The sequence below is a fragment of the Myodes glareolus genome, chromosome 11, assembly GCF_982192425.1.
Source record: "Myodes glareolus chromosome 11, mMyoGla1.1, whole genome shotgun sequence".
NCBI lineage: Eukaryota > Metazoa > Chordata > Mammalia > Rodentia > Cricetidae > Myodes > Myodes glareolus.
Genome location: NC_142036.1, coordinates 69,794,835 through 69,819,457, shown reverse-complemented (window position 1 = coordinate 69,819,457; position 24,623 = coordinate 69,794,835). Strand labels below are relative to the sequence as shown.

General features: G+C 47.2%; 1 long non-coding RNA gene across 1 annotated transcript; it reads right to left on the bottom strand.

Annotated features, from left to right (window-relative positions):
* Nucleotides 1–1,847: 1,847 nt before the first annotated feature.
* Nucleotides 1,848–6,112, bottom strand: LOC125387700 (uncharacterized). The gene is made up of 4 exons (XR_007227968.3): nucleotides 5,940–6,112; nucleotides 4,686–4,770; nucleotides 2,549–2,617; nucleotides 1,848–2,011 (listed from the first exon to the last, which is right to left on the bottom strand). It is a non-coding gene; the product is annotated as an uncharacterized LOC125387700 (long non-coding RNA).
* Between the last annotated feature and the right edge of the window lie 18,511 nt (nucleotides 6,113–24,623).

Below are 24,623 nucleotides of genomic sequence, written 5' to 3'. Positions count from 1 at the left end.
CAAGTGTGTAGTGGCATTTCATTTGTAGTTTAATAAATAAAGCTTGTCTGAAGATCAGAGAGTAAAGCAGTCCCACTGGTCAGCCATACAGACCAGGCAGTGGTGACACACACCTTTAATCCCAGTAGCCACACTAGCTGCCATAGAGACCAGCCGGTGCACGTCTTTAATCCCAGTGGTGCACGTCTTTAATCCCAGAACTAGAGAGGATTATAAAACGGGAGGAGTCAGCTCTCAGTCTCAGTCTCATTCTGAGATTCCTGGAGACAGGATCGCCATTTTCGGATGGAGGTCGAGGTAAGAGCCAGTGGCTGGCTGCTTTGCTTTCGGATCTTCAAGTTGAACCCCAGTATAGGTCTCTGAGTTTTTATTAATCTTGCTTCCCAGGTGTACTTGGGCTTCCTGATGTGGGCACTAGACTCCAAACCTTGATCCTCATAAAGGAGCAGCAAGCACGCTAAACAGCACAGCCATATCCCCGACACTGGACACACAGGAGCGCCTGCTTTCTTGCCCTCCTGGGATGGATAATGCCAGCTGAAAGAGAAGCCTTCGGCGTGGTAACCAGATCCTCGCACTAGGAACAGCGGTAAAGGAAGGAAGGATGGTGGCGGAGAGGAAGGGAAAGCAAACAAGGAAAGAAAAGGAGGAGAAAGAGTAAAACAATAAAGGAAATAATATTTAATATTTTAAACTACAGAAAAATGTCCATAATGAACAAATTTTGAAAATTGCAAGTGTAATTTTATATGAAACTGTCAACAAACTAAAAAAAAATGTTGTAAAGAAAACTGTACATGAAGACAGGATCGTTATAATAATCTTTCCTTCAGTCTGGGTTCTAACATGGCTCAGGTGACACTGACAGCCACAATCACATGTCCTGGTTTTCTTTTCTCCTAAGGTTTGAGGGCTGATGGGTCTCGTACGAGTATCTGGTCCTGGTTTATGTCTAGTGGAAGTTCCCTGCATTAATCTGTGTTAATGATGTCACCTCGGAAGCTTGATACAAGCGTGACACACGTGTCTGCAGAACTGGTAAAGGTTACATATGATCACATTCACACTCTCACACACTCATATACATTCTTTCACTCACACCTGCAGTTGTGCACTCCCTTATACATCTGCCCTCATATACGCACTTACACACTCACACATACATGCATTTGCTCATTTGCACACCCAGTTGTACACCCTTATTCACCCAGTGATACACTCACATATGTACTCACACTCTCAGTCACACACACACACACACTCACACGTATTCACTCAATTATACCCTCACACACACAGCTGCTACGCCAGCATCTACCTCCTGGAAAGTTTGTTTACCTCACTTTGGAACAAACAAACGATGGTGGGGTCACAAGCTAAAGCTGGCTTCACTACAGGACACACTGGCTTTGCATTGCATGCACCCAAAGGATGATCGGCATCCCTGGTTTCCATCCACCTCGTGTAGTTAGCACTGTCCCTCTACCCCATGGGAACACTGTCTTTAGACAGTGACAGATGCCTGGGGCTGGGAAGCAATGATGGCAAAGTCATTGTTTGAGGACAGACAAGAACAGAAGACCAGAATCCAGGGAGACAGCCTCCACTAGAAGAAGCTGGATTCTGTGCAGAGCCATTTGGTCTTGCCAGTTCCTAGCCCAAGAAACCAGCAGCCATAGACTGTCGGGGGTTCTCAGTTCTTTTGGGGACATTTTCCTGCTTCTCTCATCCCTAGGGGGTGTTCTGTAGCACCTGCCCCATGGGACAGTTTGCAAGTTGGGTAATGAGATGGAAATGGAAAGAGAGAGAGAGAGAGAGAGAGAGAGAGAGAGAGAGAGAGAGAGACATCCTTGAAACAAGAATGCCAATTTTATTGTGTTCCAGGGCAGCTTATATAGGGTTCTCCTTGACTAATGCCCATGCCCCAGCTTTTGGGATTTTTCAGCTGCAAACCCACCAGAAACCACTCCCCTGCCATCAGGAACTCCTGAAGGTCTTGTGCTCAGAGCAGCTGCAAACACAGGAAAACAAGTTGTTTACTCTGGCAGGCAAGGGGTCAAGAAAATTCAGGGTCTGAGGGTTTACAGTCCCCAACAGTGTCCCCCACAGACAAACATTTGGTTAGTCAGAGAGTGAAGCAAGAAGCAAGTTCTGATTAGAATCCCAGCTTATGCTTGGCCAGAAATAAAACCCGGCCCACAACTCCGCGCCACTCTCTAGGAAGAGGCCTGTCGTCAGCAGGGACTGTGGACAGCAGCCTTTCCTTAACTTTCTACTCTGTGGACAATCCACTATGAGTGGGGCTCAGACTTGGTGTTCACGTGATGCCTGCCATCAGAATCCTACAATCTGGAGTTCTGATTTTCTAATCGCCAGGCTTTGGGAATGAACTGTAAGATGAAACAATCTTTGGAACACAATTCAAACGATTTTGAAAGAATATTTAAACTTGTCATGCATTTAAAAAGTGACAAATGGTTTTACCCACGCCATGTGCTTGCGGCACCCCCAGCCACCCACTCAGCCCGGATGCCTTCTTTACTCCCACCTCACAGTTGCTGAGTTGACCCTTGCTGCCTCTCTCCAGCTGTTGTTTGCAGAATTAGAAGCTGGACAACTGAGGAGGAGGAAGACAGAGAGAATGAATCCCTTTCTTGGAATCTTAAGGATCCAAGAACTAGCTGTATTAGGGGAATTAAGGCTCCACCTAGACACCAGAAATACTCACCCACCCATAAAACCGGAAAAGTCTAGCTTCAGATGAAGAAGCTAAATAACTTACCATTTAGCTGGTGCCCTTGAGCTAACAACTCCTAAGTCTCCATCTCCAGCCCTGACCATATATATATATGGTGTGGTGTGTGTGTTTATGTATATGTGAGTATGTGTGTGTGTATCATGTGTGTCTGTGCAGAGAGCAGAGATCAATACTGGATATCTTCTTTTATTTCTGTCTACCTAGATTTTCAACCCAGACTCTCTCACTGAATCTGAAGCTCATGGATTAGCTACACTGGCCAGCCAATGTGTGCCCACAATGCTCCTGTTTCTGCACATTAGCGCTTGGATTATAGGCAGGTGTGTGCCACCACACCTGTGGGTATTGGGCATCTGAACTCAGGCCTCAAGCTTGCACAGAAATTGACCAAATGAGCCAGTTCCTCAGTCCTGCCCTGACCACACCCTTGAATCCCTGGTGTCTGGCAGCCATGTGCAATGTCACCTGACTGAAGATCCCTTTCTGAGCCAAGCAGCCCCTCCCCTTGAGCTCCTCCTCTCAGTGGTATCCCCTCACAAGGAGGCTTGAAACCTGGGTCACCTGCAGAGCTCTCTGTTGCCTGTCTCTGTGTTCATTCCGAAAGACACATGTCTCCCTCTTACCTAAGTGATGAAGCGCTCTGGTCCTATTAACTCAGTGTCACCACTGTCACTTCTGTCCCTTCATCCAGATACTTTCCTAAGTAGCTCTAACTCTGCTCCCTGACCCATGGAGAGCTGCTGAATGTGTTTTACACAGGCGGCCGTGGTTGGCCTGGAATGCCATTTTTCTACTCTAGTTTGTCCTTGGGTCTGTCGTCCAGCTTTTGCCTTCACAGACTGTTTGTGTAAGGAGTGATGGTGGAAATGCCCCACCCAGACCCCTTCCTCACGGAGGCACCTAGCACTGTGTCAAAGGTTGCCTCTCCGTCTTGGGAAATCTGCTTCCTCCCCATGTTCTGCTTGAGATGTGTGTACAGGTGTGTACGTGTGTGAGCCTGTGTGTGGGTGCATGTGTGTGCCTGTGTGTGCTCATGAGTGTTTGCGTGCATGAGTGTGTGCACTCGTGTTTGCACATGGGCGCATGCATCATTTTACATATGTAATATGCTAAGGCCAGAACAAGAGGTTGGATGTCTTCCTCTATCACTCTGCCTTACTGACTTGAGACAGGGTCCCGACTGGACCAACGACAAGCTCACTGTTTTGACTGGGATCTGCACGTCTCTGCCCCCAGTGCTGGGTATATAGCCCAGCCCCTCCCTGCTTTTAAACGTGGGTGCTAAATCCTCAAGCTTGCAGAGCAAGCAATCCGACCTAGCCATCTCTCCACTCCCGAGCCGTGCATGCATTTCAACAGGCTCCATGCTTGAGAGCAGGCTACATTTCCTGTATGCATTTGATGCCTTAATCAGTCCTGCTGAAAACTCAGGCACAAGATCTGTGTCTACCAGTTGCTCAGAAAATAGCTGAGTGAAACTCAAGTCCCAGAAAGGGCCAACCAACTAAACAGGTGTCCCTACATGGTCAAGTGCCGTGTCGGCACTGAAGTGGATAAGCAGGTGGGAAGCAAGCATGGAGGGCGGAAACTCAAGTGATTCTGTCTTTCAGGAAAGGAAAGGCCCACCACACACCACATCCTCCACTCGCCCTGGCGTCGAGCACTGTGCAAGTGTAGCATGAGTAAGTAAGCCCTGTGCAAGCGACTGGGCTGTGACAGGCCAAACCGAACAGAGCCTGGGGTGAGCCGCGAAGCACCAGCCCTCAGGGCTCCCTATGCTCACACTCCAAAATCCCTGCTACCCAGAAGTGTGGTAACTCGATGCTAAATCTTCCCTCTGTGCTGACCACACGTTGAAAGGGCGGTGCTTTCACTTGAAATAAGCTTAAAGAAAAAGCCCCAGGGGACTGTTGACGAGCATAATTACAAGGCTAGTGCTTCCTAAGCCAAAAGTTTCTTCGAAAACTGAGCGATGCAATCGGCTCCGTTGAAGAAACAGTGAACAGTAAACGCTGAAATGGAAAAAAAAAAAAATCTCAGGATCCAAAAAGCACTTTTTAAACTTCGAATTCTGTTTGTTGCTCAACAAACACTTGGGCAGCCCCTAAAGGACCATTCCCTTTTATACAAGACGCGGCGTCAGTAACTTTTCTCCTTGGCAAAGCCAGAGTGGACTCCCGTCCACACGGAGCCAATGCCTTGTCTCAGCTGGGGTTAGGGGTACGTGGAGGAGAGGGGGGCAGTGCCAAGCCACGCCCCTGCGTGCTGCTCCCAACCAATGAGTGAGCTAGTTAGGGCACCGGGCGCTTGCTCTGAGACACACCACCTCCTTTGGTTGCTGGTCTAACACACTTTCTGTCTGGGGGGCCTTGGCCAAGTTCCCTAATATTATAGCACAGCTCTCAGGGTCCTCGCTTGCTCAGCATCACTGACAACAGGATCATTGAGCACTGGTGGGGAGACAGCAGGAAATGACTACTTCAAGCTATCCTTACCACTGCCTGGGGCAGAGCAAGTCATCAGGAAGTGGTCCTGACCACTAGCGTCCCAACTACGTGTGTATAAGAGAAGACATACCGGAGATTCTACAAACTATGCGGAGACGTCACACAAGCTGACAGAACGGTCCCACGTCATTTCTGATGCTGAAGGCCAGCTTTGAGGACGGGTCAGGCGGTGTCTTAGTTATGGGTACTATTGCTGTGATGAAGCACCATCACCAAAGCAACTTGCGAAAGAAAGGGCTTATTCAGCTCACGCTTCCCCCTCACAGTTCATCCCCAAAGGAAGTCAGGACAGGAGCTCAAGCAGGGCAGGATCCTGGAGGCAGCAGCTGATGCAGAGGCCACGGAGGAACAACGCTGTCTACTGGATGGCTCCCCGTGGCTTGCTCAGTCTGCTTTCTTATAGAACCCAGGACCACCAGCCCAGGGATGGTACTACCCACAATGGGCTGGGTCCTTCCCACTCAATCACTAACTAAGAAAATGCCTTATAGGCTTGAGTACAGCTGATATTATGGAGGTGTTTTCTCAACTGAGGTTCCCTCCTCCTGGATGACTTTAGTTTGTATCAACATAAAACTCTCTAGCACAGATGGGCTGCTACCTGAATCCTGGCCAAGGACCCGTGCTCATACCACACACACACACACACACACACACACACACACACACCTTACCCACTCAGACTCTGATCCCACAGCAGTATTTAAATCCAGATCTGGGCACAGTTCTCAGGGTAGGCTCTGGCCTGAGGAAGGGCTGTGCCCCTTGGCGTCCTTTCAGATCAAGCATAGCTTAGCCTCCTGCTCTTACAGGTTTGTATCCCCACACTGACTGCCGCTGTTCCGGCCTATGCTTAGAAGAAAATTATTGGGGAATCAAAAATGATGGGGAGAGCAAAACTGCTTGGCTCCTGCCCCAAGCCCTGTGCCCCAGCTGGCTCCGGCTGCCTTGGAATGGGGCAGGGTGGTTGGCACGCAATTGCCTGGGCAGAGATAGGAAGTATGCAGGCCTACGTGCGCGGCTGCAGGCACCACGGAGGCCAGGAGGGACACTGTTTAGCGAGTGTCCATCTGATAACAACCTGAATCCTTCAGATGGCAGCTGTCTGCCAGGCTGGACCTGCCTGTGCCCTGGCACCCGGGAGTCCAGGAGACAGAACAAAGGATCTGTGACTGATTCGATCCTGTACCGGCATGCCATCCTCATTGGAACAAACCTTGGGCCAGCTGGCACCGAGACTGTATCTAGGAATTCCACAGGGTATCATGGAGACTGTCAGATTCTAAAGGGGCTTTGGAGTGGCAGATTCCTGTCAATGAGCCAACCTCTCCTGTCCCATTAGGAGTTGGCAGCTGGTCCTATACCTCCCTTGAAGTGTGTCTCTCTGTCCCTCCCACAGGCCTGGCTGCTGTTAGCTGTCTTAGTGCCCTCTTCTTTAGGGTCACAGCTTCCCTCAAGGCCCCGGATCTTCCCTCCCCCGATTTCCCCAGGACATGATGACATTCATTATGGCCGGCTTGTTTCTTTTTAATGCACACCATGCCATTTACAGACCCAACCTGCCTCACTCATCACAGCAACCCCCATAGAATGTATACATTAGCTTCTTGGTTATCACGTGAGGAAACCAAGGCACAGCAATAATAAAACACTCGGGCCAAGTCACGTAGGCAGGGAAGTGGTGGAGCAAGGAAGCAAGCCCAGGCTGCTTACTTACCTCCGGGATCCATACTCCCACTTCCTCCCCATTTGTGACCACGTCCTTATGAATCACCGTCTAAAGCACCCTTGGGTTCCCAGGCCTGCTTCAGTGGAGTGACCAGCACTCAAGGGCAGCTCGAGGACTTTAGAACTTTCTGTTTTGTGTGCCGTCAGGATGATTTTAAATGGTTTTAAGTCAGTTTTAAGTAAGCTGTGCTTACTCCCCAGGAGCTGGTCTTTTTAGCAGTGAGTACTTGGGCAAGAGCCCTGCTTGGTGTAAGCTCTGCACCAAGTTACCCGGAAGACGAGGTGTCTGGCTGAAAAGAGACTGGTATCCTCCTGCCTGTGATCCTAGCACTCGGCTGGCTAAGAAGAGGACTGTAAGTTCAAAGCCACCCTTGGGGGAAGGTGGAGAAGCAGGTAGCTTATCTCAGTTCGGGAGCCAGAACACTAACAGGAAAGGCAGTTACTGTTTGGAGCTTTATTCATGGCCCTGCCTTGCTGCAGAGCATAGCAGACATACGAATCTAGGACCTGTGTCCACTTTGTAACCATTCTCGGTGGGGGGGTGGGGGTGGGGTGGCGGCAACTCCTTACAGTCATGGAAACGGTCAGTGTGGGGATCCAACATGACCGACTGCTCATTCCACTAGGCACTTTACCATCCAGTGCTCACAAAAACCTAGCACATAGCTGTTTCTCTCATCTTGCGGATGGATCGGTGGCTTGTCAGAACTACCATATCACAAAAAAAAACACACGTGTTGGCTCATCAGATTATTAATGGAGGGGAGCAGCGACAATGGGTGGAATTTTATTTCCTGCGTATGTCAGGGCAGGGCAACCGAGAGGTCTAAAGGACTTTAGCGAAGGCCTGGTCTCCCCAGTCAGGGTATGCCTGCCACTGCATGCCTCAGAAACGCCAGCACACGTCTCCAAGTCCCGAAGTCACACAACGGGAATGACTCACATGTGCCTCTTGTCCTCCTCCGCCAGCTCTTATAACTGGTTTGCAATTGATGCCCCCAAATTAAGGGTTTTGTGGTTTGTTTTATTTAAAAAAAAAAACTATATTGTGTGCCTTGGGGAGGGTAGCACACATACACACGCATACACACGTTTGCACGTGTACATACATATACATACATACACTCACACATATGTGCATGCACGCACACACGTGGGCATACACACACGGGCACACTAAAGCATACGGGTAGAGGTAAGAGGACAAACTGCAGAAATTCCTTCCCTCCCTCCTCTTGGTGAACCCCAGGCTTTGAACCTAGAGCTCGACAGCCCCTTCACCCCGTCGGCCATCTCACTGGTCCCAAGGCATGCTGACTACACCGTCACTACCAACACAACAGGCTACTTCAGTTTTCTGTCAGCCCAGCACCCACAGGCCTTTGCTCCTGGAAGGTGTCAACCAACACGGGGCCTGAGGTCTAATCTCAGCCCCATCCGAAACCCAGATTCCTCAGACTAGAAACCATGCCACACGTGCAGCACAATCTGCCACAAGCCTCACCACCCGAGTCACAGCCAACATCGACTTCAGCGGAGTTCAGAGTGAAGAACACACCTTCTAATTTCGCAGGAAGGCAAGAAGCAGGGCGCTCCCTGTCATCCCCCCAAGCAAAGCCACAGAGGTTGCTGTCTTGAGAGCCTGAACCCACACAACCTGATCCTCTCCTCTCCATGGCCAAGTCTACCCAGCACACTGGCACCATAAGTGTCTGGGCAGACTTAGTCACCCGTGAACGTCAACAGGAGAAGACAGCATCTCTTAGGCTACCTCTCCAGAACACTACACGGCCGTGGGGGGGGGGGGGGGGAGGCGGCTGCCGGCTGGCGACTCCAAAGACAAACAGAGCGCAATATTCTGTTTTTTTGTCCCCTGGGAATCCACACCTCGTTTCAAGGCCTGATTTACCACAAACCCAGAGCAGGCAGCTGGAGGTAGATGGCAAAGGCCTTCAGCTGTTCCTCAGCTGCTTGGGTCTCTTTCCCTAAGCTACAAATCTAGGTCAAGACCATCTTGCCAGGCTGTGTTCAGCTCCTTTCTGATCCCCTGTGCTTGGCCTTCACCTGCCTAGGGTGTCCGTCCCTCTGGGCTTTTTCAATGGACAGCTACTCTGGCCCATGTCTGTGTAGGAATATAGTGAGGAGCAGAAGGAAGATGAGGAGGAGAAGCAATTAGCACCCTGGAATTCCAACCCACGGGAGGGTTGTCATAAATTTAAGGCAAGACTGAGGTACGTGAGTGAGTTCCAGGACTAACGGGGCTGCGATGCGTTAGGGATGATCTCTGTCCTTCCTGTCATGTGAGGGTGCAGCCAGAGCACCAAGAACACCCTCAGTAGCCAGTGTGTCTGCTAGCTCCTCGTCAGGAATCTGCTGTTGAAGTCACCCGGTCCCCAGGAGTTTGTTCTAGAAGTCTAGACTGACTCAGGCAGGCTCCATTTCCTGCCAGGGGTTTTCAGGGCAACTTTATCCATACATCGCTTGTATCTAGCACACAGCAAGCTACATACATATTTGCACTGGGCTGTCAGCCTTTGTGTCCAAGGGTTCATTCAACCACAGGTTGAAGAGACTTGGAAACGACAGCATCGGTATTGAACATGTACAGATGTTGTCTTGCGATCGTTCCCTAAATGGCACAGTGTATCAACTATTTCCCAATCCACAGTGTGTTAGGTGTGGTAAGTATCTAGAGGTCATCTCAAGTCTCCTGGAGGTAGTGCATGGGTTAAAGGAAGATAATAGTTCGTTTAAATAGAGGACTTGATCAGGCACAGATTTGAGTATTTGGATTCCCCAAGAATATCCAGGGACAGCTACACCTTGATACACACTTGTGCCCATTTCCACATCACAATGGTGAGTAGCTCACGCCCTCAGCACCAGAAGTTTCCAGGGATGTCTCTATGTTCTATCCAGTCGGTCAACAGCTAACTTCTGTCACCACAGGTTACTTTATACCTTAGTCAGAGTTTTCTATGACAAAACACAAAAATGACCCAAAGCAACTTGAGGAGGGGAGGGTCTTCTTCACCTTAGAGCTATGAGGTCACATTCCATCCTGAGGGAAACTCAAGGCAGAAACCTGGGGGCAAGAACTGGCACAAAAACCATGGAAGAATGCTGCTCCCTGGCTCATTCACCCAGTCTTGTCCAGCTTACTATCTCACAGAATTCATGACTACCTACCGGGGCTGGTACCATCCCAGTGAACTAGGCCCTCCCACATCAATCACTAATCAAGAAAATGGCGCCACAGATTTGCCTACAAGCAATCTGGTGGAGGCATTTTCTCAATAGAGATTCCTTTAGTTAATTCTAGCTTGTGTCAAGTTGATATCAAACTAACCATCAGAGTCTGCATTTTCCAGAATTGGTTTAATAAATAGCAGTGTGCAGTATATGCACTACTGGGGAGGGAGAACCTGACATCTCTAACTTAGTATCATTACTGAGATTCACCAAGGCTGTATTAAATGTAATATCAGATAATGTAAATATCTGATACACAGGATGTCTGATAGGCGACCCCTGTGAAAGGGTCGTTCGACGCCCTCAAAGGGGTCGTGACCCACAGGTTGAGAAGCACCGCCGTGGACAGACTAGAAGTGGTGGAAAGCCGAGTCCCCACAGAAGGATTTTGCCAACCTGAGAGCTACACCATGTGGTGCAGAAAGAGAATAAAGATCAGGTGAGGATGAAACAGGGAGCCAAGGTCCAACTGGCAGTCACCATAGGCAGGTATGAGGAGTGTTCAGGCAAGCCTGACCTGGCTGGACTGCCATGAGAATGCAGTTTGTTTTGGGCCTTGGGATCCTTGCTCTGTCAAAAGGCGGGCCCATGGGAGGCGACCTCTAAGATGCCTTCTTATCCAGCACAAGTGGATCCGAATGTATAATTCATTTTAACATGCATCCTTGGAGGACCTTGGCTCTGTCTGAAGCACTGCGGGTCAGCAGTTCTAAGCATCCTCTCTGGTGAAGCTCCCATCAATCAAAACAATTGAATAGCTGTTACTAGATGTAGAGCGATGTATGCTTTCCAGAAAGGATGCAAGCACACAAGCAAGAGCGAAGAGAGCAAGCTTGCCTCTTGCAGTGCACCAGGCTAGCTGGCCATGTGGAGAAAAAGCGACTCTGCAGTGTCTTCCTGAGAAGGAACTCGCCCCACACCTCAGAGAGGAGCTGTCCTGGTCCTGAGAAAGGACTGATGCCTCTGGATCACGGGTGGGCGGGGAATTCCCATCTTACCCCACACTATCTCCAGTACCACAGTTTGTTCACAAAGTTAGAAGTCAACCTCGTGGTGGGAAGTGAGAAAGCTCACACACCGATGGGCAGGAAACTGGGGGAAGAATGGAAGAGAAACAAAAGCATGTCCTGAGATGAGTCACTGTAACCATTTTCAAAAGCCACCAGGAAGTCCCAGCACCTGTCACAGGTTCAGTCCCTGTCTGAAAGACCTGTGGCAAGTGAAACTGAAGTCACATCTGACCACCTGCAGGCAAGGCATCAGACAGAGAGGCCTGAGCAAAGAGCAGGAGAAGCCAGGCTGACATGGCAGCTCGTGCCTCACCTGTCAATCTTCAGGCGTCCCCCTGGGTAGGCTTAAGAGTCTCACTTCAAATTCTCCTTTTCTTTCAGTGGAACCAATTTATGCTGTGTTTCCCACAACCACTATAGCGGAGATTTTCAGGTTACAGTTGTTGGTGGTGGTGGCTTTTGTTTTGTTTGCTAAAGGCTATAGAAACAGGGTTATAGGGTGGGAGGTAAGAAATCTGACTACAATTCCAAGTCAGCAAAGTAAACTGTTGACCCCCTCCACACGGCGGGGTTGGTATTGATGGTGTATATGGACCTAGAAACATGCTACAAAGGATGTACGCTGCCATCTGGAGAAAGCCCAGAAGGAAGGAGAAAGGATAGACGTCCCAGTACCGAAGCACAAGGAGATTCCAGGGTGATAACAGGCAAGCACATAGCAGCCACAGGGACCACTGATTCTCACAACAGGATAAGGGCCTGTTGAGGACTGTTTGCACACGGGCCAACAGGACTTACAGAAGGAGGAGTCACGGGAGTGTTGAGGAAGGGTGCTATGACTACCTGGTGAAAACGAAACTAAGCCAATCAGCGCTAAGGATGCTAGGGCGTGTACGCAGTTGGTTCCCACCAACACCAGTGTGGCTTCCATCCCTGTACTGCGGAGGCTGTGGTCCTTTCAGACTGTTCCTGGCCCTTGTGATTACGGACGTCTTTCCTGAGGGCTTAGACTGGTTCTGGCAGGAGTGGGTTGCTGTTATAAAAACCGAGTCATCTCTTTTGTGCTTTCCTTTCTCTGCCCCGGCCCCTCTGCTTTTCTGCCTTGCCTGGAGCAATGCAAAGCGTCCACCAGGAGCCAGTTTACTGGGGCTGCATTCTTGACTCAGGGGACAGAATGTGCCTAAGAACACCAGCCTTGGGTTTCTGTTATAATATCAGAAAACTGTGGCAAGGGGTAAAGAGTTTCGCTTAAAAAGAAGAAAGGTCTTCGTATGGCATACAACTCACTTTGAAATATAGTTATATATCCACAAAAGGTTAATGTGCATTTCATCCACACTATGGAAAAGTGCTATGATCCATTTGGAGGGAGAGAGGGAGGGAGGGAAGGAGGGGATGAGAATGGGAGTTACATGTGTTTAGAAAGTTTCCAGATTTAAGCCTCCACAGTAGTCCAGAGTCCTCCTGCTCATGAAGCTGAGGCAGGAGGGTACTAGTGGGAAGGAAGTGAAGTCCCTGGGCTAATGGGGATCCTGCCCTTAGAGGCAGTAATTTGGAAAGTGAGCTGTCAGAAACAGGAGCCTGAGTCCTGTATCACTCCCCGGTTTCCTGTAGCAATTCCAGCCAGAATGAGGCCCTCACCAGAACTGAGCGAAGCAGATCTGGGCTCTTCCTAGCTGTTTACCAAAGTAACACCCTGCTAATGTAACTTTTCTGGGTTTTGCCTATAATAATGCCCTCTAGAAGGGCAGGGTACCTCCTCTTGCTGCTGCTATGTTAGTTGCTTTGACAAGGTCCCTGCTGGCTTGTAGCTGTGCACCCAATAAACCTCACTTTCGCATTTCGGTGAGTCAGTCTTATTAGGAAAAATTCTTAAGATGAGCCTCTCCGCCAACGCAAATAATTCCAAACAAAAGATACCCATGTTTACTGCAGCACTCCTGGGTGGCTGGGAGAACATGGTGGTGGTGGGGGAGACCATGCAAAACCTGAAGACCACGTGTTCCTTTCATGGGCGGCAGCCTAAATAGCCTGTGGGAGTAGTCCTGGCCCTCCCTGGGGAGTGGTCAGTACTTGGTGGGCTTTCCAGAAGGTGGAGTCTGGACCAAGGCAACTCCCTAGGGAAGAGGGCTTCTAAAGATGGATACCGGGTATTACATTCCAGATTCTTTGTATAAGGGGTAACAGGGAGCTAGGTGATGCTTATGACCAACATTTTAGGCTCTTTTTGGATAAAGGGGCTCAAGTCTGGCCACTTCCTGGGGGTGTGGGGCGATGTGGGCGAGGGGAGAGCTGGGAGTTGGTGGGCTCACGCTCAGCCAGTGGTATGACTGGAGCAGCATCGGGTTTACTGTCATTCTGGAGACCTCAGGCAGCTTATTTTTGGGGAGATGAGAAGGCAGGTGGCTAGGAGAAAAAAATTGTTATTATTGGCCCTATAAATGGGGCTAGCCATGGTAAGTCATTAACTGCCAGAAAGAATGGGACAGAGAAGTGTCCTGGTTGTACAGAGGAGGCTCGGGTGTATAATCAGGACACAATAGCAGATAGAACCAGATTTTAGTTGGTAGGTGTCCTTGATCCAGGAGAGTTGGTACCAATAGTAAAGTCCCAGGAGCTGGTGCAGGTGTTGGCATTGTCTGGAGAGTTCTTTGTAAGTTGGTTTTGGTCCAGATAGCAGGAGTGACTTGTAAAATATGCTTGAAACTGGGAGAGGTTAAAACATGCTCTGGAAACTGTTAGGTTTTTTTGTTTTTGTTTTTATTTTATTTTTTTTTTAACCAGACCTGATTTTTGATACAGCAGCAGATTTTTTTCCAGGAACCTGTAGGTATCTGTAACAGATGTACATCTTGGTGTCATAGCAAAAGACTATTGCTTTAAGTTAAAAGGTATGAACATTTTAAAAGACAATTAAAGGGAATTGGGAACTCTGGATTTTTAAGATACACCTGAAACCTGTTATTCTTGGACTATGAAGCCTGTTAAAGAGGCACACTTGTTTATATTTTTAGCAGAAACCTTAACAAATAAAGTAATGAGCTACCAGTACCTTAAGTCAGCAAATGTCATTAGACAGATATGGGAGGGATAAATGAGCAGAAATGAGACAGCATTTTAGCTACTCAGGCAATCACAAGTCTCTTTCCAGTCTTTGAAGAACATCAGCCTAGAAGCAGTGCTTGCTATTAGCTGCTGAGTACAAGAGGCCCAAAGACTTTCCTGTGGGGGGAAGATTTAGTCTGTCTCTGCAGGATGAGAAGATCAATTCCCTGGGTGGCATCCAGGAAGCTGAAGAGGTGGAAGGCCTCTTTTTGCTATGGGGTGGCTTTGCCAAACCTAAAGGCAAGCCTCAAGGCAGAAGGTCTTCCGTAACCATGTGTCTTCTTGGAGGAGCTATAGGATGCTGCAAGAGCTGGCATGTCTCTGTTTGAGGCTCTTTTGTTAAATGCCATACCCTCAGATCTGCAAAGGCACTTGAGAATTAGGTACCATTACCTGTTATTTTAAATTGAACATATAAGCTAAATTTAGACCTGTATTTTACCCAACTAGTTAAGTTTACCAATGCTAGTAAATGTAAGAAGATTAAAAGGAATATTTTAATAAGTCAAAGAATGGCGGTTACCCACATGTTTGTATTTTTCCAGAGCTGTTTTAGTCTGGAGTTATCTTAAAATGAGCACACATGCACAGAGAAACATAAATCCACACACTTACACAGACATACTATGGCCACATTATTCTAACAGACAGACAAATAAAACACTTTTAGAAACCTTTGTTAGCTGACCAATTTAAAATCCTGGCATCAGTAGGGGGCAGAAGCCAGAGAAGCTCAGCAAACAGCTAGAGGAGCAGAGGGAGGAGGCCCAGAATGAGACAAACAGCTGGGGGGGGGGAGGCAGAGGAGGGAGAAGAGGGGGGAAGGACTGGGGCAGGAACACAGCAGAAACTGGGCTTTTATAGCTGTGTTTATTGTACGTTAGATGTTAGATGGCCCCAGTGTAAAAGGATTGTGTAAAAGGCTGCCCTTGGGTGTTTGAGTAATTGGCTTAGAATCACAAGGACCCATCTAGAAGCCCAAGCCTATTGGAACTCAAGTCTCTCACAGTGCATTCACTGGTCCAACTCTTGAGTCAAAACGGGGGTACAAGAGAAATGAGTGGCAGACATCTCCAAATACCCAGATCACATCTCAGCTAAGCCCGACTTAGCCATGTAGGCCAGACTTTCAATGCAGGCATGACTTCAATGGAAAGCCCAAAAATCGACAAAATAAAGATGCACAAATGGTCCCCCTGGGAACACTATGGGCCAAGTACTCCAAAAGGGGAACTCACCCAGTTGAAGCCGATGTTAGCCTGGCGGACAGCACACTAAAGGGTGTCTTCCAGCATGTGGTACTGAGCCTACAGGAAAAACAGACCCCATTCGGTGGAATCTCCATATGCTAGGAATATTCATAAAACAAGCCCCTCTGCCGACGCAAATAATTCCAATCAGACCAAATTAGACTAAATAAAAGATGCCCAGCACCGCTCCCAGATGACCAGGAGAACATGGAGGGGGGGAACCATGCTAAACCTGAAGACCACGTGTTCTTTTTTGGGTGGCAGCCTAAATAGCCTGTGGGAGTGGTCCTGACCTTCCCTGGGAGGGATCAGTGCTTGATGGACTTTCCAAAGGTGGAGTTCGAACCAAAGCAACTCCCAGGGGAAGGGGGCTTCCAAGGATGGATGCTGGGTATCACAGGTGTCCCTGATGGTCTTTTGGGGTCCCCATGGACTGGGCATAACATAAATGTATGAATGTTTTGACTGCATGTACACCCGCATATCTGGTGCCCACAGAGGTGAAAAGAGGGCATCCTGGAAATGGATTTCCAGATGGTTCTGAAGCACCCTATGGATGCTGGGAACTAAACCTGAGCCCTCTACAAAAAGTAGCAAGTGTCCTCAACCTCTCAGCTATCTGTCTCCCCAACACCTCTTCTCTGTGTAAATGCCTTATTTAACCGCTGCTCTTCAATATTTTAGAACTCTGAAGGAACAGGCGTAAGAATGAAGTCTCTGAACATCACACTCCTTTGTCCCTGGTGATGTTCATTCACAGGTGAGAAGTTCCCGTTAAGGCTCTGCTCCTCACCCAGGGGACCACCTGGAGGCTGCAATTCAAGGCTGCTTCTAGTGTGGTTTGTTTCCTCACTTTCAGGGGCACCCTGACCCCCCCCCCCCATTCAGAGCCCCTGATTTGTGCTCACTCCCACTCTGCCTCCGCGAAAGCAGAATGCTACCACATTAGCACCTCACGCTGGCTTCCCAAGGAGAGTACTCTCCCTACAAGGATGAGGGCCACCCCTTACAGCGAGGTTGCTTTGAAAGGTCCAGGGATGAGGCTCAGAATACACAAGAGAAGTAAAACTGAAAGGCAGAGAGGGAGAGCTAAGTGTTTAAAACTTTACTGAACCTACATCCAGAGCCCTGGAAAGCAGACAGTGCCCCTCTATCCAAATGGTTACCTGCCTCTGCTGGACATTGTCGTCAGACTCAAAGCCATAGCACGTGCGCATGCGCGCGCGCACACACGCACACACGCACACACACACACCCCGAACTTTCGTTCCTGACACCTGAGTTGTGGAGGCCCCAGGGGGCCTGACTGGTAGGACTGACTTGAGCAATAGTTTTCACCCTGACTAATGCCGCTCTCCTGCGCACTGTGCGACTTACGCGTTTGTTCTTCTGTTGCTTTCTAGCGTGTTCTCCCACTCGGGTCGTCTCTTCTTGCTTTTTGCTTTTTATACTCTCGGGTCTTTTTTCAACTTCTAGGGCGCAGGATAAGAGCATCCCTGAGCCAGAGAATGGCATTTCCCTGCACCTCTTCCCACAGAGAACCTTCCTTAACCCACCCAACAGCCAGGAGCATGAGACATTGTCCCAAGCCTCCACGGGGTCCTTGACAAAGAAAAGGGCTTTTTTTTGTTCTTAATCTCAAGAACCTATTCAGACCTATTTTGATTTTTAAAACTTTTTGTATTATCTCATTTACGAATTAGCCTAAAAATTTACTCAGATACTTTATTAAATCATGTTTACATATTTAACACATTTTATTTCTCTTATGTCAATTGTCTGAAATTATCTTAAAACACTAGCATATAAAACTTTAAAATATGGAAATTTTAAATTCTCTTAAGTATTCCAGTACTGATTATAATTTTAGAATGTCTTTTAATTTAAAATTAGAAAACTAAATCAATGTCTTAATTACATATTTGAAATTGGTGTCAAAAGGATGATCACATTACTCTAATGGGCCAATTTCCCTTAAATATTACAAATACTTGAACTACTAGATGTATACAAATTAACAAAAACATGGATTTGGCTGTCTCAAACATTTCTACATTTATTGCTCAATCTTCACAGGGTGATAGCTGTGCCCTCTCTAAGGAAACAGTCATGTCTTATGAGACATTCTTGGGTTACCTTCCCTGGCAATTTCGTGCTCGGTCTCACACTGGGTTTCATAACAACAGTCTGTCTGTCATCTGTCATGTGGCCCTCATCTCAGAAGAGGCTTATGGAACTAGTCTTCCTCAGTCGCTCAGCCCCAGTGAGGCATGTTTCTGAGGTGACTGGTCCACGTAGTTACCTTCCATAGATTCGTCAAACAGACCCTCATCGCGCCCCGCCCCCCACCCCACCGTGCGCACAGGCAGTTTAGCATTAGGGTGGTGCCCACGAATGTTGCTATGTTCTGCTCTGAATGGAGCAGGTCTGGGTTTCTTTCTTCCATTCATCTAATTAGCACATGATGCTTTAATGCTGCCCCGGAAATCTCCCCTGCTGTGCCTAACGTGTTTTTGTTTGCACAGTTCCAAGTTCACGCTGCATCACTTGAAGGGTAGAAAACAACAGAGATGATAGAGTAGCTAAACCTCTTTCCTAGAGCAACCCTCCTTTGGAGGACCAAGGGACCAAGCCGGATACTGTTACTCCTCTACTCTTCCTCCAGATGGAGTCACCAGGCATCGCTCATCGACTTGACCTCGAGATTCTCCTGGAAAGTCTAAAGCACTCATCAGGGTCCAGGCATCCCGGAGTTCAGTTCACTATACCAAGTATGGCTTTGCTCATCTATCTCACAGGTATGCACAAATTGTGGAGTGAGACAAGTAATCTAACAAAACAGAGAGGGCAGCGCTCCCTCCTCCAGCAGGAAGCAGCTGTCAGGCAAGGGAAGATCAGTGAACTGGCATTACCAGCGCAAATTCCGGTGCAAACTAAATATCAGTGCCTTCGTCTGTGACATCAATGACATTGACAAGGGGACAAATGACAAGGTCGTGTCCATGGGTTAAGTTTAGAGACACATGAAACAAAGTGTTGTCTTAAGTGGCCCCTGAGGATCTGATATGCACCTCCTTTTCCTCCTGCTTAGCTACCTGGTCCAGTATGAGAAAATCACTTACTATACATCGGGCTCATTGAAGTATCTGCTTCTCAAGGGTGTTGTGGGGATTATAGGGATCACCGTGTACAAAGCACTCACTTAGAATAAATACTCATGGACAGTAGACTCTTTATCAAGGGCTGACTCAAACATATTTATTATATTGTTATATACTAGCACACTAATTCTTATAACTTTGGAGAATATGCTAATATTATACTCATTTTATAGACGTTGCATTGCAGAGAATGTAAGTAATTGCCCCAAAGTCACACAGCCAGTGGGGGTCAGAACTGGGGTTTCTACCTCAAGCCCTTGCTCTCTAAGCCTTCTGTGCGCTCTAGGTGCTAGCTGGGACCCCCCATCATCTGGAAGCACCATACATTTACTTACCTACTCCTTCCTTAAGACCCCTGATCACTCCAGGGGCTAATTAATCTAATGGATTCCTTTATTCAACAGATATTCTTGAATAATGGTGAAGTAGGTTTTGGAGATGTAGCTGTGAACAATCAGAAAATGAACTGAGCTCTGTACCCAGGAGCTTCACATCCTTTAAGAAGTAGCTTTTATGATGGTGGTACCACTGAGGCTTCCCCACTACATAACGGCTTTTCTCTCCCAAGGCCATCCAGGCTCGGCTTCATTCGTTAGTTCACTGGCGCATCTTTAAGACAAGACATTTAGCTAATTTCCAGGGAAGGATCAAAGCGATTTAGACACGTGCCTTGCTCCAAGGAGGTTGGACATTCATTAACTTGTGCTGGGTATGGCTAGGCAGGAACACTTGTCAGGCATGTCCTGGATTTTGTCCTGTGCCCCTATCATTTGCATACCCTCTCATTAAATATCTAAGTGATATTAATATCTCATTAAATATCATACTGAGGGGTATGAGAACCAAAGATAAATGCTGGCGGCTATTCATGCTTTCACTCCACTAAACAAGTTTATTTGACCCATCTGGACCGGATGTGCTTGATCACATGTGGTCAGGAGGCAGGCAATGAATCAGGATGTATGCTTGCCCTGGATTGGACCTGACACCCTTTCAGGCCTCTATAAGGGGTGACTCGGGCCCATTTTCTGGGAACCCAGAGATGGACCTCAGAGAGACCATCGACCTGGTCAGTATTTAATTAAGGCAGCTTCAAGCTTGGCTTTTAATTGTGGTATGGTCTTATTTTCAACCGACGGTGAGATTAATATGGGGAGGGACATTCAAGTGACTTCCTTTGTATCTTCCCCCAAAACCTTGAAGGGCGCTTTGAATGCAGTCATTTCATCGTTCCTATTCTTTATTGCGGACCATGGTTAGAAAGATTTCCTCAAAAACTCGTTAGCCGTAAATTCCACTCTCTGCTCTTCTGCCTTTACGGTCAGGGTTAATCCATCAGTACAGAGAAGAATAAAGCCATACAAACTACCTTTTATAATTCTTCATGTTTCAATCGTCCTTTCCGGGATTAGCTTAACCATTTAGGCCATTTAACCATTTAGGCACTAGGATGGAGGAATCGTGGTAATTTATACAACGTTCACTTTGAAACACGAGAAAAGTATGAAATGTAGCTCAGTGGTAGAAACATGCAAAGATCCCGGGCTGAATTCCCAGTACCCTCCCAAAGCCACAGGACACAAGACATACATACTCTCTATAATCCTTTCCAAGAATTCTTATAATTCTTAAGAAAAGCAGCCAAATTCTGCACTAAGGCTCCAATATTTAAGGTCCAAGTGGCCTGCCTCTCCATCCTGGCCCCAAAATCTCCCAAGAGCCTTCTCACTTTCCGTGTTCTACGGCCTGCCTGTATTTCCCAAGAGAGACTGAACACTGCGCTACAGGCTGTGATATGCGCAGCCCTGTCTTCAGAGAAATCCTCCCTCCATCTTCCAAGCTCAAGACAATCAGCTCCACAACTCTGGGCTCCAGATTCTCATCCAGCATCGCACCGTCCCTTGCCGGTGGCTCCTGTCCATCTGTCCGTTCGTCGTACTGGCAGTTTTACTTGGGCGGCTTGGGATATCATTACTGAAAGGGGTTTGCGGTAAAATGGTATCTCGGCGATTGGAGGGCCAAGGAATGCCACGAAAACACACCATTCAACAGACCTCAGAGGAGATCCACTGGGGAAGGGAGGGCGCAAAGGGCTGCCTCTGCCGGGGATGGAAAAAGAAAGGGAGCAGGCTAAGACGCCACGAGTTTTACAGAGGGTGTGGAGCATGCGCGGAAAGAAAGCACGAACCTGTCTCATTGGTTGTTAGTAGAGGACCGCTGATGCTGAGTCACCGAAGGTGGGGTAGGGGATTGAGGGAGCACCTGGTTCTGAAATGTGGACAGTTCTCCGACAGTTGACCAACAATTACTGCAGCTCTCCTCTCTAAAAGTCGCGAATGTGGGGGCCGTTTCCAGATTTTCTCAGTGCTATGTACCCAGAGTTGGGCGCCAGTGCTTGGAACTTAAGGTGGAGGATTTATTCTTTCAACAAACTTGTAGTAACACCTTCGGAGTGCCCAGCTCAGTTCTGTGAATACAGCAGCAATCAAGGCAAACTCCCTGCCTTCCTGACTTTCTGTTTAGAGTCAAGGCAATAAACAAGAAAGATGGGTAGCTGGGGGAGGGGGGTCGTGGGAGCCGGGAGAGGGGACACAGGGGACAGGACAATGAGCATACTGGACTTGGCCTTGGCGGGCAAAGTGTAGTGGAAAACACGAGTGCTGACATTGTTCTGTGGCCCTGTTGAAACGCTGTGTCACCCAAAGCTCGAGAGAGGACTCTTGAGCACCACAAGCGGCAGCTAGGGAGGACTGCCTGCTTTCTGTTACGTACAAAAAAAAAAAAAAAAAGAAAGAAAGAAAGAAAGAAAAAGATTTCCCAAGAAATACTCTTTGGTTTTGTTTGCTTTTTTAAATGGCTTTAAAGTTCTTAGTTTATAATGAGGAGAATCTTCCCACTCAGGGCAGGACGGGTCCTGGCTTGGGGATTCCCAGTCACACCCAGGTTCTTTCCGACCGCCTCCCACTGACTCTTGGAGGCCCTTGTTGGCATTTCCAATGGGATGGAAAACCTCCTTTCCTCCCGTCTGCTGGTTCACACTCCCAGCCTGGAACTTTCCCGTCTTGTCCTTTGGCAGTCCCTTGCCCACTCTCCTGTGCTCACGAGGGGATGAGCTTCATGAAAACTGCCTAGTGGCCCTCCCGCTGTTCTGGGCCCACGCTCGGGCACAACCCGACGGCCTGGCACAGCACCGGATCCCACTGTTCCCCACTGCCGCCACCTAAGTTCTGCTTCTATTTAGTCAGATTTTGGAACACTTCACCTGAGAACCTAGTTGTTTTTTGTTTTTTGTTTTTTTTTTCTTTTCGTCCCCACTCAAATTCCTAAGCCTCTGTTAAAAGCTCTATCCCCCTCCCTCTTTTCCTCTTTTTTTCTCCCCCACCTCTCCTCCATCTTCACCTCCAGCTGGTCTAAGTGTCATCTTCTCCTCATCCTTAGCAACCTGAGGGATGTAAGTGCTTCCTCCCTTCAAGGTTGGCAAACCTTAAAATAATTAGCACATACAACTAATTTAGAGTAAACTTTTAGACAAGTCACTCCCAGGTAGGCCCTTGCACGGATACATGTTGGCTCTCTGCTCTTGCCTGCCCTTTTGACACAGGGTTTCACTTTATGTAGCCCTGACTGACCGCTCTAGAACACTCTCTGTAGAATTTATAAGATCCACCTGCTGTCAAGATTAAAGCCGTGGCTCATAATATTGCCATCAAACTGATCAATGCCACTCAAAATCAGTTTTGGACTACAAGCTACTCAGGACAATTCCAAGGTGGCTAACTGTGATGGCCCCACCTTCTTACAACACTCTAGCTGGAACGTCAGACAAGAACTTCACATAAGCCTTACCCATTACTAGAGACTGGCTACAAATGTTACAGCTAGTCCTCTTGAGACCAAACCACAGATTTAGTTAAACAATTCTAAGAACACGATGCCCTCTCTCCCAGTAGGTGGGACAGATGGGTTTTTGGTTCTTCTCAGGGTTATGGATAATTGTCATCAGGGAAGGGTTGATTATAAGTTGTTATAGGATTGGGAGCTGGAAAATAAGAAATTGACTCAGGAATCTCATTTGATATAAAAAAAATAAAGGGAAATAGAAAGGATAATGAGGTGGATTATTGTATCTACTTGTAAACTACATTAACAACTATTAGTTCTAAATAATTTGCATTGGTAGGGATTCTTGTATATTGATACAACAGTAAAATTAATTTTGTATTCCTGTCTAAGATAATTTGTATATTGAAACAAATTCAAAATTATATTTGTCATATTGGGGATGTTCATATCTCTGTTTTTGTATACTGATACAAATGTATAATTATTTTTGTCATACTATATTTATGTTTCTTCTGTTTAAGATATTTTATATATGTGCAAATTAAGGATATTTTTGTCCTATTGCACTTCTACCTTTGATTAAGATATTTTATATACTGCCACAATTTTGAGATCATTGTCCTTATCCTGTATGCATGTTTGAAGATAGTTTATTTTTATAATGTGAAGCTTTAGTCCTTAAACTATACAGGTTGTTACCTGGACATTTAGTATATGTTTCTTGTGTGATGTTGTTCCTGTTGATTCTACATTATTGTTTATGTTATTACCTTTCCTTTCTTCTTCACAATACTTGACAATTGATCTTATTGTAAATAGTTTTATGTTAGGATTAGAACCTTCTTATTTAGAAAAAAAGGGGAAAGGAATTATGGCAAGATTTTGATCCATTTAGCCAATGACTTTTGTGGTAGCAAGCCCTAAGTTGTGGTCTTGTCTTCCTACAACACAGTTTGAAATCTGAGGGTTATGCACTCTCTCTTACTCTCGTGGTCTCGTGGTTGGTTGGAGTGGAGCATGCGGCAGAGAGATGGCTTATGATTGGTACTCTTCACCCCTGCGCAGAACAGCTGGATGAAGGCAACTGGATCAGCAGCAGCATCTGATTGGTTCTGTATCAGTGAATGTTTGTCCCTAGCCTATACCTAAATAAATTCTTGAGACCCTTTAACAGACTCTTGTGGTTTCATGTAACATATAAGTAATTTAGAATAAACTTTTAGAACAGTCACTGTCCAAGGCAGCTAGGCATTCACATGAGTACATGTTGACTCTCACCTGTTCTTTGGAGATAGGGTCTCACTATATTGCCCTAGCTGATTGCCCTAGATCACTCTATGTAGACCAGGCATATCGAGAATTTACCAGATCCACCCACTGCCAAGAGTGCTGGGATTAAAGCCCTGGCCATCGAGCCTAACCTTTATTTTGTCTCTCAGACCTGATTGCCCTATTGTTGCTGGATCAGCTATGAAGTGGGGGCTTTGGGGATTTTATTTGAGAGTACAAATCATTTTGGGGCTCAGATGACTCCCTTCCAACCTGGGAATCCCTCCAGCCAACACCTATATCCTTATCTGAAAGAGTGCTGGGAGACATTACAACAATTATATTGTTTTGCCAGAAACAAACAATTACATTTTTTGGTAAAGAGTGTTCCTCTACAGCACCAAAAGAAAAAGATACCACATTAACTACAAGCCCAAGTAGAACACTAAGGCCTACATCTGGATGGGAAGGAGAGACTTCAGAGTGGGGCATGCAGAGATGGAGAGACATCTTAAAGGTGCTGGGGACGGTAAGAGAGGCTAAATTGCAGAGAGGGTGAGATGGAAAGTTTGTGGAAGAGATACAAGAAAAAAATCCACTGAAGTTCAAGAAGCAATGTCCTCAACTAAGTAAACAGGGAAAGAATTTCAAATGTCATAAGAGAAAGGTAGCAAAATTCCTTAGCCTGAGGGAAGCATAAAGACTGAGACCTCGGACATCTGGGTCTTTCTGAAGGAAGA